Genomic DNA, 18143 nt, shown 5'->3' with positions numbered 1-18143 from the left:
ATTAGCTAGGGCATCAATTTGATTAATTGGAAACTCAGTTGACACTGAGTCAATTGAATTCACTGGAATTTTCTCAGGAAAAATGTAGTGACTGCAAGGAACTTGGCATCCAAGAAGTTAATTTTCCTTGGGGCTTATTTCCGCAACTCATACAGACTTGACCATGTTTCCATGTCTTCTTCCTGGAATGATTTTCCGTGTGTGAGAAAGAAGGAATTCTCTCCTACCAGGAGGAAGGGTGGGATATAATACAAACAAAGAAATAAAAAACCACAATTAAACAAACATGCTCCAGCATTAAAGCCCAGCAACTCATGTGCAAGCAAGCGTGTCTTCAACTGATCAAGAAACTCACCAAAGTTGGTCCCAGCCATATCATGGATAGTAGGGAATCCCATAACAGGGTCCCACCACTGAGAAGACCCTCCCCTGAGTTGCTGAATGAACTTTGGATAGCTGCAGCACGACATGAGAGCCTCAGCTCTATATGGGATCTGGTCTAGGCAGCTTCTAGGCACTGCAGAAGGCAAATGACAAACTAGAAAGTGTCTGGAGGTGACAAAGATGGTGATAGGCCTGAAGATGAAGTCCTATGAGAAAATGTTAAAGAACTTGCGGAAGAGACAATTAAAATATGGCTGCCATCTTGTGCTAGTTGAAGGGCTGTCATGTAGGTGATGGACCAAATATATTTACTGTTGTTTCAGAAGTAGGACCCAAAAAACTGGGTTCAAATTAAAAGAAAAAAGATTTAGACTAAACAGGAAGAATTTTTCTCAGCGGAGCAAACTGCCTGGGAAGGTGGTGTGATTTCATTCACTGGATGTTTTTAAGCAGAGGCATAAGGGATGCTGGAGTTGCAGGTTTCTTGCATTGGGAAGAGGTTGGACTAGATGACTTTGGAGGTGGCTTCCCACTCTGTCAAAGAGGGAGAGTGGCAAGGAAGGAGGATTTCCCCCCTCTCCCCTTCTTCCCTCTGTCACTCTGCAGCAGCCTAAATTAAATATAAGCAACCCATACGATAGAGGGGATGGAGCACCTCCCCTCTAAAGAAAAGTTACAACATTTGGGGCTTTAGGTGAGTAAGAGGAGAGTGGACTGGACGATGCTTTTCTCCATCTCACAAAATCATAACACTAGAACTTGTAGACTTCCAATGAAGTTGAATGTTGGAAGATTCAGGACAGACAAAAGAAAGTACTTCACGCAGCGCAGAGTTAAACTACGGAATTCGCTCCCACAAGAGGCAGCCATGGCCACCAATGTGGATGGCTTTAAAAGAAGATTAGACAAATTCATGGAGGAGAAGCCTATCACTGGCTACTTGCCATGATGGCTGTGCTTGGCCTTCACAGTCAGAGGCAGTATGGTTCTGGATATCAGTTGCTGGAAACCGCAAGAGGGGAGAGTACTCTGGTGCTCCGGTCCTTCTTGTGGGCTTCCAGTGGTCATTTGATTGGCCACTGTGAGAACAGGATGATGGACTAGGTGGGCCACTGGCCTGATCCAGCTATAGGGCTGTTCTTATGTTCTTGAGTAGAAGGAGAGGGTGCTTTGGGGAGGGTGGAAGGTGGGCAGAGCTTCTCCTTCCTTCCCAGACTCTGTTGGATTGGCTCAAGAAATGAGCACATTTTTCTCCTGTTTTTTTCAGGTGACTCAGGGGAGATACTGGATGATCTTGCTGAACCCTGGCTCAGTATTCCTGTCTCTTTCGCCTTGCTAGGTCTCTCTTATTTGCCAAGCCAATGTTCTCTCATAGTTGGCAATGCCTTTTCGTGTGAACATTTAATTTATGGAATATACATGACTTATGGAACGTATGCCACAAGATGTGGTGATGGCCATTAGTTTAGATGGCTTTAAAAATGGAATAGAAAAATTCATGGAGGAGTGGGTAGGTCTGACTTGGTGGGTCTGGCTACTGATCAAGGTAGGTGTGTGGGACCTTCAGGTTCAGAGGCAGCTATTGGGAACATGCAACAGAGGGGAAAGCCACTGCTTTTTATGCAGAAGGTGCCAGGTTCAACCCCCAAAGGCATCTTCAGGTATGCCTGGGACAGACCCCCTGCCTGGACCCCCTGACAACCGGTGCTAGTCTGTGATAACAATGCTGAGCCTAATGGACCATTGGTCTGACTCAGGGGAAGGCAACCTTCATGTGCTTCTGGAGGCTTTCCCAGAGGCATCTGGATGGGCTAGAGAGAGACCTTTGGCCTCCCGCAGAATGGTTCTTCTTACATTCTTATGCCTGAAAGATGATTTAGGGCACAATCCAGCCAATGTAAAGCACATTTAAATCTCCTTGGCTATAATCCAGTGGGAAGTTCTCCTACACAAGCCCATGCAAATTTATTTATACCCCGCCTTTCTTTTCATGATAGAAACCCAAAGCGGCTTTATATATGGTTTCCTGGTGGTCTCCCATCCAGGCACTGACCAGACTTGATCCTGCTTAGTTTCAGCAGGGAGCTGGCCTCATGTGCCTTCTGACCACAGCCTGGGACCAAATGGACAAATTAGTCACTTTGTAACATTCAAAATGGTTGAAAAGCCTTAGCCTGAGAGGATTCTTCTCCAGTGATTATTGTGGCATGGAGTAGTGCAGCCTTGTATTTAGATCGTGCAATCAGGTCTTTTCCAGCCCTTCTAGATGGGCAATGACGTGCCTTATTTTGCTGGGTTTAAATGAAAGTTGCAGATATCCTGTGAACAGGAAGTCAGCATCTCACTCTTTCCCAGGATTGGATAGTTGCCACCAGTGTGATTGTATACAAGAGAGTGAGAGGAAGCTTTGATCAACAGCCTGTAACTCAACCTGATGTTGCTGATGGCAATGTTGGAAAAGCATTTAATTTTCCTCTCTTCCCTCATCTCTGTTTGTTGTCATGGCTTTGGAGGGGAAAGATCTCTCTGTGTTACAACAGGCGTATTAATCTAACAACCCAGATATAATTTGAACCACATCTTCCGCAATTTCACATAAGCCGCTGGTTGCAGATGGTCCCCTCCAAAATTCTCTCTCGTTCTATAGATGCCACAAGTGGGCCTTTTGTAGCATTTATCGAATGGACTCAGTGAGAAAGTAAAAAGACAGATCAATGGAATAATCCACACAAACTCCAAATTTGATTGGGTGGTATTAGTGCATTATCAGGCCTCAGACATGTTCCCCTGTTTATGTGGACAGGAAACGATGTTGGCATTAGGGTGAGGAAAAGTTTTGATTCAGATGACATGTAAAGCTGAATCTATCAAACTGATACTTTCCAAAACAATATGATCTGAAACAGAGCCATCCTTTGAACTTTGCACTTGTATGAATTTTGCAATGCCAGCCAACCAGTGTTTAGAAAAATGCATATATTAGGGGAAAGTGTTCATGAAAATGACTATATTCGTGAAAATCTTACAAGAGTACATTATATTAGGAGAAATAGCTTGAACAAATGTGTACATCAGTAAAAATTGCATACAAAATGTGTTTATCAGGAGAAACATGCACTCAAATGTGGAAGAATTTTCATGAGGATATATATATTGCTGCATCAATATATAGCACATCCCAATCGGAAAACACTCTTCATCAGGGGAACATTAGGAACATAGTAATATCACTAATTGGTCTGTCTATCCCAGTATTGCCTACTCTGACTGGCAGGGTCTGAGGAAGAGAACAGCCTTCACCAGCATCACTGACAGCTGGTGGCTACAATATCAATGGGGCAGTGAATCTGCTCCGAGTTTCAGTCCAGACTTTCAAGAAGCTGTCTGAGGAGCTTAGCTGGGACTAAAGCCCGGAGCAGATTCACTGCTCCTCTGACATTGGCAAGTCTCCACTGCTGAAGATGCTGCCAGGGACTAAATAGAGAGAGGAAAAGCCTAACCTTTTTTCTTTGTTTTGACTGGGGGGACATTTTGCCAAATGATGCCCAGTAATGATTTGAAACAAATGCTGATGAAAGTTAAAGAGGAAAGCACAAAAGCAGGACTACAGCTGAATGTCAAAAAGACTAAAGTAATGACAACAGAAGATTTATGTAACTTTACAGTTGACAATGAGGACATTGAACTTGTCAAGGATTATCAATACCTTGGCACAATCATTAACCGAAATGGAGACAATAGTCAAGAAATCAGAAGAAGGCTAGGACTGGGGAGGGCAGCTGTGAGAGAACTAGAAAAGGTCCTCAAATGCAAAGATGTATCACTGAACACCAAAGTTAGGATCATTCAGAGCATGGGATTCCCGATCTCTATGTATGGATGTGAAAGTTGGACAGTGAAAAAAGCGGATAAGAGAAAAATCAACTCATTTGAAATGTGGTGCTGGAGGAGAGCTTTGCGGATACCATGGACTGCAAAAAAGACAAATATTTTGGTGTTAGAACAAAGTAAACCAGAACTGTCACTAGAAGCTAAAATGATGAAACTGAGGTTATCATACTTTGGACACATAATGAGAAGACATGATTCACTAGAAAAGACAACCATGCTGGGAAAAACAGAAGGGAGTAGAAAAAGAGGAAGGCCAAACAGGAGATGGATTGATTCCATAAAGGAAGCCACAGACCTGAATTTACAAGATCTGAACAGGGTGGTTCATGACAGGTGCTCTTGGAGGTCACCAATTCTTAGCATCGCCATAAGTTGTAGTCGACTTGAAGGCACATGATAACAAAGCAGACTTTCACATCACTTGTTGCTTTTATAATGAAAAAAAAGTGGAAATGGCAAGAAGTGAACCTGCGAGGGCCCACGTCTATGCAAAGCATGCACTCTTCACAGGCACACAAGGGGCTGCCTTATAAGAGTCAGAGCTCTGGTCCATCTAGCCCAGTTTCGTCTACACTGACTGGCAGTGGCTCTCCAGGATTTCAAACAAGGGGTCTCTCCCCAGCCTCACCAGGAGATGCTGCCAGGGACTGAACCGGGGATCTTTTGCATGGAAAGTAATGGCTCTGCCACTATGGCCCTTCTCCTAAAAAAAACCCTCGTCATGATGCTTATGAAGAGGATAAATGCAACTCTAACCCTAACCCTTCTTCTGAAACTCCAAGGAAGTTGGCTTCACCGGGACATAGGAAGCTGCCTTATACTGACTCAGACCATTGGTCAATCTAGCTCAGTTCTGTCTACACTGACTGGCAGGTGTTTTGCAGGGTTTCAAATGGGATATTCCCAGCCTTACTTGGAGATGCTGCTGGGGACTGAACCGGGGACATTTTGCATGAAAAGCAGGTGCTCTGCCCACTGGGCGAGGGCCCCCCTCTATCCCCCTGCACTTATCACTGCTGTTTCCATGGCTGAGCCAGAACAGTAGGGCTCTCAAGGACTGCACTCAGAGGACATCAACAGAGACAAGGTTTAAAGGGAGAGCGACCCATGTGCCAAAAAGCAGGGATAGGAGGGGATGCAATTCAGTTTGCATTTCAAGCCGAATCTATCAAATTTGCACTTTCCAAGACAATATGAGAAAACGGAAACACAATTTTTGCAATTTTGCAATATGTAACAACATATCTGGGCTTGGATAATAAGACCTGTTAACACTGAGTGCAGCTGCTGGAGCCATGTGGCAGGCGGGGGCAGCGGTGCAGTTGGGCCTGCCACTTTGTAGTTTTACTCTGAGTCTGCAGAACTATTTTCCAAAATATTTGAGATAGACTGCATATTTTGCTTTTTAGGTGCATGTTGTTGCTTTTTAGAAATGCTAGGATTTTGTTGGCTTGAATTTTTGTAAATTGTGTTTTTATTTGTATTTTGTATTTGTGCTTTTCTATTTGTGTGTAAGCTGCCTTGGGGACCTTTTTGGTCATAAGGCGGCCTAGAAATAAACCAGAACAGAACAGAACAGAACAGAAGAGCCTGCTGGATCAGGCCAATGGCTCATCTAGTCCAGCATCCACTTCTCACAGTGGCCGACCAGATGCCCCATCAGGAAGCTTGCAGCTGTTCAACCAAACTTTACAAAACATGCATCTTTTAGGGGACACTGTGCATAAAAATGCATATGTTAGTGAAAATCACATGCAAAAATGCATTATATTAAGAGCAATGGATTGAAAAAATGTGTATGTTAGTCAAAACGCATACAAAAATGTGTTTATTTAGAGAAATGCCCACTAAAATGCTGAGGATTTTTTTAAAAAAATCACAACTTGCTATAGAAATGTGGAGAATTTAAGATTGGAAAATGAGAATCGGAGAGAAGTGAGACTGGCAGATCCTTGCATCCCTGTCCCTAGGGAAGATGAAACTCGCCCTACCTGCCCCCTCCATCTTCACTGGCCTTCGTTTCCTCCTTTCCTTCACCTGTATGCAAAATGAAGTTGGTGCCACCTCTCCCTCCAGCAGCACCAGAAGCCGCTGTCACAGCAGTTTCCACTGACAGACACCTGCTGAGCTGAGTCGCTGTTGGCAGGACTGCAGGATGCTGAAAGATCTGGTACCAGTTTGTCTTGCCTTCTCTTCCTCTCCCCACTTGGCTCATGAGGCAGATTTGTGTTTCCTTTCTTTCTGTTTTGAATGCACCACTCCCCCTCCAAAACATAAAGAGCCGTCAAGCCCCATCCGTCAGACCCTCTGAAATCTTGTAACCACCAGGCTTTCTCCTGCCAAACAGAGCTTTAATCCTATTTGGAAAAGATTAGGGAGATATTTCAAATGACAGCTCTTTACCACAATATCCTCGTGCGAGGCAGAGAACTGCTGGCAAAGGCTGAGGAAGCCTGTAGCAAATGAAGGATAGATTTCGTGGCCAAGGGAGTCGCTCCTGATCAGCCTGATTTGGGGGTTCAGTGGCAGGGCTCAGCTGGGGAACATGTGAAGGTGTGAGGAGAGTGCCACTGAGCACATGTGAAGTACTTTTCTGTCAACCCAGAGTAGCCACTGCATCATCATCCTTTCAGCCCCTGCAGTGAGCTGGGTTCCCCATGCATTCCAAGCTGAGCCACCTCCACCTCAGTGAGAAAGCACTCCTGGAAGACCAGGCGGACTCTGCAGGGAAAGTATCTACTCCAGTTCTCTCAGAGCAGCAGGTCAAGAGGGAGTTTCAGCCAGCCACATGATCTAGGGATGGTATTTCTCAAGAAAGAATTTTCGGCCGGGGCGGGGGGATTTTTTAACCTCCTCTTGAACTGTTAGAGAATGTCAGTCCTCCCCTGGAAAATATTTGGCAAAATGGCCTCTCCACTTTCTGCTCTTTCCAGTTTCAGCCTATTCCTTCCTCCGTCCACCATTGTGATAGTTATTTCTTGCATTTGGACCCCACCTTTCCTTCAAGGAGCACGAGTCAGCATTCAACATGGCTCTTTGCCAGCCACCCATTCTCTCCTCACAATAACCCTGTGAAGTTTTCCGGCTGACAGGGCTGGCGCTCCTGTCGAAACCCTGGTTGAACTGTGGAATACAGAAACGACCCAGGCAGTTGACACGATCGCTCCTGCGCGCCCTCTCCTGTGTAGAGCTCATACGGCTCCATGGTACACTCCAGAGCTGAGAGCGATGAAACAATATAGGAGACGGCTTGAGTGCAGATGGAGATGGACTCCTGATGGATGCAATTATGCATTGGTAAGTGCCTATACCAAGTTGTACTTAGGGGCAGTAAGGGCGGCAAAAAAGTGTTACTTTGCTGCCACTTAAAGCATCTATCTGCTGCCCAGCGGAGCTTTTTAAAATTGTCCGAGGGCTATTACATTCTGGCCCTAGGGACATGGTAGAACCAACTAAGGCTCGCTGTAATGAATTTGCTAGGCACTTCCAAGATAAAATATTTTGCATCCGCCAGGACTTGGACTCCAATGTTACAGCAGCTGAATCATATGAGGTCTCCAGAGCACAGTCTTGTCCTGATTTTTTGGATGAGTTTCAGTCGGTGCAGCTTGAGGACGTTGACAAGGTGCTTGGACAGGTGCGTGCAACCACTTCTGTATTAGATCCTTGCCCCTCTTGGCTAATAAAAGCTAGCAGGGATGGAACTGCCGGCTGGGCCAGGGAAGTGATTAACGCCTCATTGCAAGAGGGAGTGGTCCCTAACTGCCTGAAAGAGGCGGTAGTGAGACTGCTCCTGAAGAAATCTTCCCTGGACCCAGAACTTGTCAATAACTATAGGCTGGCAGCAAATATCCCATTTCTGGGCAAGGTCCTGGAACGAGTGGTTGCAGACCAGCTCCAGACACTCTTGGATGAAACTGATTATCTGGATCCATTTCAATCGGGTTTCAGGCCTGGTTTTGGCATGGAGACAGCCTTGGTAGCCCTGTATGATGACCTTTGTCGGGAGAGGGACAGGGGGAGTGTAACTCTGTTGATTCTCCTTGATCTCTCAGCGGCTTTTGATACCATCGACCATGGTATCCTTCTGGAGAGGCTCGCTGAGCTGGGAGTTGGAGGTACTGCGTGGCAGTGGTTTTGCTCCTACTTGGTGGGTCGCCTCCAGAAGGTAGTGCTTGGGGAGCATTGCTCGATGCCCTGGACTCTCCAGTATGGAGTTCCGCAGGGGTCAGTTCTGTCCCCCATGCTCTTTAACATCTATATGAAGCCGCTGGGTGCGGTCATCAGGAGTTTTGGAGTGCGTTGCCACCAGTATGCTGATGACATGCAGCTCTACTTCTCCTTTTCATCCTTTTCATCTTTTTCAGGTGGGGCTGTCAATGTGCTGAACCGATGCCTGGCTGCGACAATGGACTGGATGAGAGCTAACAAACTGAGGCTCAATCCAGACAAGACTGAGATGCTGTTAGTGGGTGGTTCCTCTGACCAGATGGTGGATGTTCAACCTGTCCTGGATGGGGTTGCACTCCCCCTGAAGGAACAGGTTCGTAGCTTGGGAGTACTTTTAGAACCATCCCTTTCACTTGAGGCTCAAGTAGCCTCGGTGGCACGGAGTGCTTTCTACCAACTTCGGTTGGTGGCCCAGCTACGCCCCTATCTGGACAGGGACAACCTTGCTTCAGTTGTCTACGCTCTGGTAACCTCTAGACTAGATTACTGCAATGCGCTCTACATGAGGCTGCCTTTGAAGACGGTTTGAAGACGTGCAAAATGCAGCGGCCAGATTGTTAACACGGACCAGGCAGTCCGAACATATTGCATTGGCTGCCTATATGTTTCCGGGCTTGGTTCAAGGTGCTGGTTTTAACCTATAAAGCCTTACATGGCTTAGGACCACGATACTTGATGGAACACCTCTCCCGATATGAACCTACCCGTACACTGCGCTCAACATCGAAGGCCCTTCTCCGGGTGCCTACTCAGAGGGAAGCCCGGAGGATGGTAACAAGAAACAGGGCCTTCTCAGTGGTGGCCCCCGAATTGTGGAACAATCTCCCTGATGAGGTACGCCAGGTGCCAACATTGTTATCTTTTCGGTGCCAGTTTAAGACCTACCTCTTCTCCCAGGCATTTTAGCATTTTAGTATTTCAGTATTGTAGCATTTAGCATTTTAGCATTTTTAGTATTTCAGTATTTTAGTTTTAGTATAGGTTTTTTTGGAAATTCAAGGAGCCATGTTTTAAATTGTTTAATGAATGGTTTTAAATTGTATGTTGATATTTTGATGTTGTGAACCGCCCAGAGAGCTTCGGCTATGGGGCGGTATAAAAATTTAATAAATAAAATAAATAAATAAATAAGTAGATATGGCTGAGGCAGAGTTACGGGCCAGTGAATTCATGGCTGGGTGTGGATCTGAACCCACATCTCCCCAACCCTAGATTAACACTCAACATAAAGGGAGCAAACGTTTCTCAGATGTTTGAGCAAATTTCAAGGAATTTTCTTTTTGTTTCTTTTTGTAACATACTTGCATTAATTTCCCAAAGGTGATATAATAAACCTAATTAACAAAACACAACTGTGTAGAGCGCTGTGTCAATCACAAATCCATACATATATTGTCAACTGACAGTAGCACAACACAAGTTTAAAGCGTTCAACTCCAAGACATGCCAAGCATTCAGCAGACAGACCCTCCACTGATAAGAATGGGTGGCTGGAGATCGTACCTTTTCATCAGATTTATTTACGTAACTTAAAAGGGGAAACCAGGTTGTATCAAATAAATCATGCTTAACTTGTCTCTGCCCTATTTTCTCCAATCACGCCAGTTTCAAAGGAGTGCCGACATCCTTCCAATGTTGAGCAACTCCTACATCCACAGCAGCTAATAACATGGCTGCCAGGTCTTGCACACAAGAGAGTGATTTAAAGTGCTCTCCAAGGAACGTCATGCCAGGGCTGGATCAGGGCCAAATGGTGGCAATTGACATTGGAAAGTTCCTTGAAAACCTGTTGTCCAAAACTAAGTGTCCTGTTACATAGGTGTAAAAGAGTCCCCCTTTCATCACTTCCTTGCCAGCACTGCAGTATCATCGTCCAGTTTGAGAATTTTCTTTTTGTGGAGGAATTTCACTTCCCAATCAAAAGTAATTGGGCATGTTGTTGTTACTTGCCTTCAAGTCGATCACGACTTATGGCGACCCTATGAACCAGCGACATCGAATAGCATCTGTCGTGAACCACCCTGTTCAGATCTTGCAAGTTCAGGTCTGTGGCTTCCTTTATGGAATCAATCCATCTTGTTTGGTCTTCCTCTTTTTCTATTCCCTTCTGTTTTTCCCAGCATAATTGTCTTTTCTAATGAATCGTCGCTTCTCATGATGTGTCCAAAGTATGATAACCTCAGATTCATCATTTTAGCTTCTAGTGACAGTTGTGGTTTAATTTGTTCTAACACCCAATTATTTGTCTTTTTCACAGTCCATGGTATCCGCAAAGCTCTCCTCCAGCACCACATTTCAAATGAGCTGATTTTTCTCTTATCCACCTTTTTCACTGTCCAACTTTCACATCCATACATAGAGATCCGGAATACCATGGTCTGAATGATCCTGACTTTGGTGTTCAGTGATACATCTTTGCATCTGAGGACCTTTTCTAGTTCTCTCACAGCTGCCCTCCCCAGTCCTAGCCTTCTTCTGATTTCATGACTATTGTCTCCAATTCGGGTAATGACTGTGCTGAGGTATTGATAATCCTTGACAAGTTCAATGTCCTCGTTGTCAACTGTAAAGTTACATAAATCTTCTGTTGTCATTACTTGAGTCTTCTTGACACTCAGCTTTATTATTTAGATTTGTACCCCACCCCTCAAATACATTACCACAGTGTCTTACAATAAAATATTAAGCTGTTGTCAATCAGAGCAGTTACTCTTCGGCTAGATGGACTAACAGTCTGACCTGGGTTTAGGCAAATTCCAATGTGCATCTGAACTAGTGACCTTATCCTCACTCAGTATTGCCTACACCAGTCAACCTGGTGCCCTCCAGATGTTTTGGATTACAACTCCCATCAGAATTTTAGTTGAAAATGTCTGGAGGACACCAGCTTGTGGAAAGTTGGTCTACCTTGTCTAGCTCTCCCTAGGCCTAAAGAGCGTTCCTCAGGTGTGCTAACCGAGAGTCTTTTAACTGGAGATGCCGAGCACAGAATGCAACATTTTTTGCATGTAAAACATTTAGAAAAAACCAGAAAACAAGTGCTCACAAACACTCTCAAACAACTGTAAAAGACTGGTTAGACAGGACTAACCTTTGCAGAAGCCATGCTGATTCTTCTTCAGCAAGACTTGTTCTTTGGTATGTTTTCCACCAGTTTCCACAGAACAGATATTAAGCTCACTGGCTTGTAATTTCATAGAACCCCCTGGATCCCTTTTAAAATATTAGTATTACATTGTCTGCTTTCCAGTCCTCAAGTGCTGAGGTTGTCTTAGAGACAAATTACATATTTTTGTTAGAATGTGAGCAGTTCCACATTTGAATTCTGTAAACTCTCAGGTGGCTGCCATCCAGACCTGGTGGTTTGTCCATTTTTAATTTGTCAATCAGGCATAGAACTTTTGTCTCTTGTCTATTTGCCTCAGTTCATCAGTCTCCCTTCTTTCAACAGTTCAGGCACAGGGATCTGCCCTGTATCTTCCATAGTAAAGACAGATGCAAATAATTCATTCAGTCTTTGTGATCTTCTTTTTCTTCTTTAGCACACCTTTGACTCCCTTGTTATCCAAAGGTCCAACTACCTCCCTAAATGATTTCCTGCTTATAGTGTATTTTAATTTTTATTATTGTTAATGTTTTTGGCAATGTGGTAGCCTATCCTACCTGCATTGTGAAATTAGGGCTGTTCCATATCATCCCCTTGAATGTATAGATTGGTTATGAGAATGAGAGAGAGAACAAGGGAGCGAGCGAGCGAGCAGATCCACCATGAGTAGCAGTGGCAAGGGTGCCACTTTCTTACAGAATGCCCATGTCAGCATTCCATTGGTGGCAGCTTTCTCCTGACCAGTTAGAAAGTTAGTGAACATTCCAGGACATCACATCAGTTCAGCTACGGGCTTTGGGACCAATTGCTAATCCATACATTCTCTTGGTCATTTGAAATGACTGCATAAACGGTCTTTTCCAAACACAGAGACCGATGATCTGCAAAGAGAAAGAGCTGTATTTCAGGAAAGTTATCCAGCCAGTTGTGGGAGGGCCCAGCCAAAAGGCACCCATCTTCTAACTTCATTCACACAAAGTTCATACCTCTTTAGAATGGCGGTGCTGCTCATTTGAATGAGGATTGCTCAGAAGGTCTTCCCACTGGATCACTGATGGCTGAAATAGGAATAACAGCCACAGCAATTTTGGTTTCAGTGTTGTTTTACACTTATTTTCAGACCAAAATTCACTGTAATGCCATTTTAGGATGTCACCTTTTCACATATACTTCACAAATACACCAACCTTTTGTAACTTTTTTGCTGTTCCATACGTACGAGTTATTAATATCCATAAAATCAGAGATTAGATGCTGGAAGCCCTCTTTAGATGACATGGAATGAAATGGAGTTGGGAAAGAAACTCAAGAGTGCACTTTCAACTTTGGCCCAGGAATGTGATGTAAGCTCATAAAATGGCGTTATTAATGCATTGCCTCAAGCACTCTGTAATTTGTGCTGCTTTAACATACTGTATGCCTCTTATTCTGCCATTAAAGAAGTTCAGATGCGCTGAAAGGAAGCATTTTTCAAAAGGAGAGGGGAAGTTGTAGGCTATTACACCTGAAACTCATGTCACTTTTTACATCCAAGGAGCTCATAAAAAACATTAAAAGGTACAACTTCTTTGCCCAGCGCTTAAATGCAGCCAGCTTTGGGGCTGTATGCAAGGATGTTGTGCAACACAGCATCAGCTTAACCTGGAAGGCACTGGATCTTTGTGTATTCTGATCCCAATAGATCTGATCTGCACCTCCCGGACTACATCCAAATACATCAGAATAGAACTTAGTGAGTAACATAGTCACCTATTTTGTTTGCGTTCCTCAGTCAGACGTGGTTCTGGGCTCCAAAAAATAGTGCATTTAAAATGTCTGTTGTGAGTGAAAATGTGCTTTAAAATAAACATTTAAATACAAAATTTCATGCAGATTTCTTTTTAAAACACTTTCATGTGGAAACAGGATGGAATTGACTTATGAGTGGAACAGGTGTGAAAGTGACACAGACAAGAAAGACTAGTTCATCCATCCTTAGGAACGATTACCTTGTAGCTGAATGTTAAACAGAATAAAAAAAATCATTAAGTACCAGTTTTTGACCCTTGGACCTTGCATGGACAGGCTCTGAAAGGAACCTGCAAATCCTTCTCTTTAGCCTGTATTTAGATAACCAAGTAATTTATTGTTGTTATATGCCTCCTAGTCGATTACGAATAATGGCGACCCTATGAATCAGCAACCTCCAGTAGACATTCAGACTATGGTACTCCCAATCTCTATGTATGGATGTGAAAGTTGGACAGTGAAAAAAGTGGATAAGAGAAAAATCAACTCATTTGAAATGTGGTGCTGGAGGAGAGCTTTGTGCACACCATGGACTGCGAAAAATACCAATAATTGGGTGTTTGAACAAATCAAACCAGAACTATCACTAGAAGCTAAAATGATGAAACTGAGGTTATCATACTTTGGACACCTAATGAGAAGACATAATTCACTAGAAAAGACAATGATGCTGGGAAAAACAGAAGCGATTAAGATATTGCATTCACTAATAGGCAAAAAAAACCCTTGTGGTTTAAAAACCTATCTATAGCCAACAGATAGTTCTATCACTTTAAAAAATGGGGAAATTGGGAAGCTGTAGTGAATACACCAAGGGAGCAGGAGACCTGACCTCCTCTCTGAGATATTGTGCTGCCTTACAAATTTGTAAAAATGCAAAGTCAATTTGGGTTGGTCTTTCACAGTCCAATCCACTTCCTGTGTGGTTTGGAAGAATTTGGTAACATGTGCCTCTGAGCATATGGTGAGTGGTGGCAACACCTGCAATCAGCCCAAGTAACAGAAACAAGATATGTGCTCTGCTGATCTTGTTTTAGCGGGAAGGAAGCAACAATATTAAAACAGTTGATATAGTTCAGTTAGTCACTTTAAATATGTTTGATTTACTTTTAGTGACGTTTCCCATAGTAAATCATTTTTTTTTTGCTTCTGTTTCTGTGAATATGTGAAGTACAGCAACACTTTGCAAAATTTACACTAAAAACATCCAAAAACAATTGTGGAATAATGGCACTGACTATTCAGGAAAGAAGCAAAGTAAGGAGAACACCAACAAACATACAAAAAATTAATTCTCCATCTTTGGAGATGCAGTCCTGAAAACTTAGAGGGTTGTTAAGCAAGTGTTTCTGAGTTCAGGACTATACATTTCATAAGGTTTTGTTTTGAAATGAGCCTATGGGAAGCAGCAGAATGGCATGGGCGGGTATTTAGAATCATAGAATTGGAAGGGGCCTATAAGGCCATTGAGTCCAACCTGCTGCTCAATGCAGGAATCCAAAACATGGCAGAATGTGAAAAATCCATGCTGGCTATAGTATATAGCCACTCTTATTCATTCATTCATTCATTCATTTATTCATTCTATTTCTAGTGGCTGCATCATATAATGGACAACTCATTTGCCACCTCTGGAAAGCCAGTAGGAGGCCTCGGAACAAGCGAGGAACCTTCATTTCCTTTTCTACCCTCCCTCCCTGCCTCCCACTTTCTGGCTTCTGACGGTACTGATGTTATTAGAGTTTATGGGTGCAATTGCAAAGGGGAAGGAGATGGGGAGGGAGGCAAGTAAGGAGTGCCCTTCTATGTAATTTACCAGCTTGTTTTAATTAAGCCCCTGAGGCAAAGATTCTGAGAACAAGTATAAGTTGTTGCAGGTTAAAAAAAAGGAAAGGAAAGGAAGACACAAGATAACTCCCAAGTTTCCATGGGTGATGAATTGAGTGTTAAGAATTTAGGGTGTTACCAGTTGCTACCTCCTATCATTACAACCTGTGAAATCACACATCAAAGAGGCATGAAAGGTATGCACCAAGGGCCATTTCCTCATCATTGTTTATATGGAAAATGAAGGTTTGGCAATGCCAGCTATTGCGTGCTGAACCTCCGGAGGCAGGAGAGTTGGTCTCGGGGACAGGCAAGCCCAAGATCCAGGTTGAGGATGGGTTGGTGACATATACACCTGGCTTCTGGAAACAAGGAACCATTCACCATCAGTGCCACAATTCCTGACAAAATGTGGCCATTTAAAAGGGGGAGAGATTGGGTTACCCCGGGCCCCCTGGATTTGGCTCACACATGCACAGAAATCTTTTGATCCCTTCTCACTTGGGAGACTCTCAGCTGAATGTGGGAAATTCTCTCTGAGGAAAAGCAACATGTGTGAACTAATCACCAAGTGGCATCTTGCGGGATTAATCCTTGGTGGCCCATCCACATAAATAGATTTTGTGTGCACCCAAAGGAGGGGACGGCCTGTGGCTCAGTGGCTTTGCACACACCAGGCCCTAGGTGAAAGGTGCCTGGCAACATCTCCAGGTAAGAACGCAAGAAGATCAGAAGAGCCTGGCTGGCTGCTGGACCAGGCCAAAGGGGGCCCATCTAGTCCAACGGGCTGTTTGCTTGTTTGTTTGTTCGATTTCTGTACTGCCCCATAGCCGAAGCTGTCTGGGTGGTTTACAATATAAACATCAATATACAATATACAATTCACATTTGGTACAATTACATGGAAAAAACAATACATTTTAAATAAACATAACTAAACAATAAATGTCAACAATGTACATGCCATAATAAAAGAAAAGCAAAACCAAGCAAATATAGCAGTTATAAAAATATCAAAAAATATTCTCCAATGTCCCATTGTGCTTCTCCCCACCTAACCCCATCTTCCATAACCAATCACACTATAAACATTTCTTCCATTGTCTTCTGTCTTCAAAACAACCCCAAGACGACGCCGAGTGCAATGCTAACTGCGCACTTAGCGTCGCACTTGGCGCTGCCTCAGGCAGCTCTTCCCCTTCATATACCTGGAGCAGAAGACACAAAATGAAGGCAGGGTAGGTAAGTGGCAACAGCTGCAGCAGCAGTCAGAGTCCTTCCAAACACACACACACACACACTGTTCTCACAGTGCCCAACCAGACGCCCGTTCAGTGACTGGGAACGCCCCCTGCCTGAATCCCTAGAGAGCCACTGCTGCTCAGTGTAAGCAACACTGAGGTAGATTGGCCAGTGGCCTGACATGGGATAAAGCGGCTTCTTCCTCTGTTTCTATGTCCAGCATCTGCTTAAATTAGTCCAGCAAAGGAGGTCCCACTTCCTCTCAGGACTGATTGTTCTACTGCTATTGCTGTTAGAAAGTTTCTCCTGAGGTTTACATAAAATCCGCTTCCCTGCACTTTCCACCTCTTGGGTCTAATCCTGCCTTCGACGGCAACGGAGAGCAGCTCTGCTCCATCTTCTGTGTGGCTGCCTTTCAAACATTTGAAGAGTGCTATCATGTCTCCTCTTAATCTTCTCTTCCACAGGCTAAATTTTCCCAGCTCCTTCACCCATTCCGCATGGAGCTTGGTTTCCAGACCCCTTACTGTCCTGGTCAGCCTCCTCTGCACTCACTCCAAGTTGTCAATGCCCTTCTTAGGATGTGGTACCCAGAGGTGGACTCAGTACTCCAGGTGCAAACTGACCAGTGCAGAGTAGAGCAGAACTACTCATGATCTGGACACTGCTCCTCCAAAGGCAGCCTAAGATTCAGAGCTTGGAAGATTACTTTTAAAAAGTAATAAATTACAGTTACAGTTACATGGCCCAAAAAGTAGTAATTACCGTTACAATTACAATTGCTCTGAAAGTAGCTGATTACTTTACTTTTCCTACAAAGTAATCACTACAATTACATTTCAGTTACTTTAAAAAAAGCCTAAAAGGTGCTGGTCTTGGCTGCTGCACATCTAAGTAGCCTAAAACAACAGTAAAAATAAACAAACACATACAGAGGTAGTAGAATAATTATTTTTATTCATAAGATAGCAATGGTGGTCTCTCTGCTGGTAAGGGAGGTGGGGAGGGAGACTGAGGCCACTACTCAGATCTTTGCACATCAAACAAAGTGCAACCCCCCCCCCCTCAGCCAGCCGGCATAATCCATCTCACTTTACCACCTCCCAGACCCTGCCCTGCCACCAACTAAGGGACACTCACTCAAGCAAACATTTTCCCGAGATGCAAAAAAGTTAAAATACTGCATATGCAGCACAGTAGCCAGAGAGGGTGGGGGAGGCCACTTTGTGTGCCAAGTGCAAACACAGTATTCTCTCTCTCTCTCTCTCTCTCTCTCTCTCTCTCTCACACACACACACACACACACACACACACACACAAAATCATCTTTCACCTCCACAGTTCTTTATCTCCATTCTGCTGCTGCCTCCTTCTCCTCCTTTATCCATGTTCTTAACCTCCAGATCCTCTTTCCCTCCACTCCATTCTTCACCACCACTATCCATTTTTAAAAATAATTGTTTTCTCAGCTCCACCCCGTCTCACTCTCCGCCTCCTCCCTCGGCACCTCCTACCCATCCACAGAGCATGAGGAAAGAGCAACACTGCACAGAAGCCCAGTTTGAGGCACATGATTTTCATCCACAAATCAGAGGAGCAGAAGACTTCCCCTGCTCCCCCCCAAGTAATGCCCAAAAGTAATTCTGGAAACGTTACAATTACTCCACAAAAGTAG

This window comes from Rhineura floridana, chromosome 9 (genome assembly GCF_030035675.1).
Source record: "Rhineura floridana isolate rRhiFlo1 chromosome 9, rRhiFlo1.hap2, whole genome shotgun sequence".
Lineage (NCBI taxonomy): Eukaryota > Metazoa > Chordata > Lepidosauria > Squamata > Rhineuridae > Rhineura > Rhineura floridana.
The sequence above is the reverse complement of the archived record's forward strand: the minus strand, read 5'-3'. Positions refer to the sequence as shown.